Raw genomic sequence first — 1369 nt, 5'->3', positions numbered from 1 at the left:
TCTAACTTCAATTTCTTCTCTTCTTTTTGCCACTAATCACTCTACCAAGGTCTAAAATTAAATTTTATTGTTTGGAGTTTATGGAAATTATGGAAGAAAAGTAAGGGATTAGAGCTTGAGTTGAAGAAAAATGGAGGAAGTGGAAGTGGGAAGAGGTTTGGCCAACTTAACAAAGAGGAAGAAGATGAATCAATTGTGTTTTAATTAATTTCTTTTATCCTTTTTATAGTGTTTGTCTTATTCTTATTGGTTATAGATTTTAATTACATCACCATGACATCTTGCTTTTGTCATTAATTAGATTTTATTTTCTTTTCTTTCTTTTCCTATTTCTATTTCACAATTCATGATTTTAATTCATTCTTAGTGTTTTAATCTCTCCAATTTTAATTAACATTTAGATCAAAATTCATCTTTGCGGGTGAAATGACCAAAATGACATTCGTTATGTTCATCAAGTTGTAATTGTTTTTATCGATTGGCTTTATTTCTTTGCATTCTTTTAACATTTTTATTATCATTTAAACCTCATAAATTATTCAATTAAGTCGCAAATAATTATTACATAGGGTTCTCCACGAGTCCAGAGTTGGCAACTGTCTTAATAGTCGCTTCCCGTTAGGGTTATCCATCGTCGTGACCTCCGGCTCATTTAACCGAGTTGCATTTCGCTTTTTTTATTTTTCCTTAATTTTACTTGATCTTTATTTGGTTTATTTATGACTCTTCACTCTAGTTTAAGTATAGTTCCACACATTCTGACTATTCGATCAGACATTAATCACCAGAATAATAGAATGTACATAACTATCAAAAATAAGGATGTCACAAACTAAGCTTTTTTTTTTTTCTTTCTTGTATCTTGTATTCTTCCATCTCTCATCTTGATTTTCTTTATCTCTTTTGCATGCAAAACAGTTTCTTCCTCATGAACAAAAAAAGGAAAAAATATCCCATCTCAATAGTTTTCTATTTTCCTTTCATTCGCAATTTGTTGTCGCTTTAGCAACAATTAAGATTCAGCAAAACCACCTTGTTAGCGAAACAGAACAATTTCAATTTAGCATTTTCCAGAGCAACACACTTTGAATCTGCCAAAGACATGTCCACAGCATTCTATGAGGAAAGAAGAAACTTGGATTTTAAAACAAAGAAAGAAATCCTATGGGCCAAAATGATTGCTCCAAATATTCTTTTCCCATCGCCTCCACCTCGAAACATGTCGATTAATTTTGTGCTTACTCTGAATGTTGTATCAGGATGATTTAATATACCGAAAAGAATCAAAGAGCTAACAGTAGCGGCTGCTGGAGGAAACTGCATACAATACATACCCTGTTTCAACAAAGTCAACCCCAAACCAGTAGCT

The sequence above is a fragment of the Hevea brasiliensis genome, chromosome 15 (assembly GCF_030052815.1).
Source record: "Hevea brasiliensis isolate MT/VB/25A 57/8 chromosome 15, ASM3005281v1, whole genome shotgun sequence".
Classification (NCBI taxonomy): Eukaryota; Viridiplantae; Streptophyta; class Magnoliopsida; order Malpighiales; family Euphorbiaceae; genus Hevea; species Hevea brasiliensis.
This window is presented reverse-complemented; position numbering follows the sequence as displayed.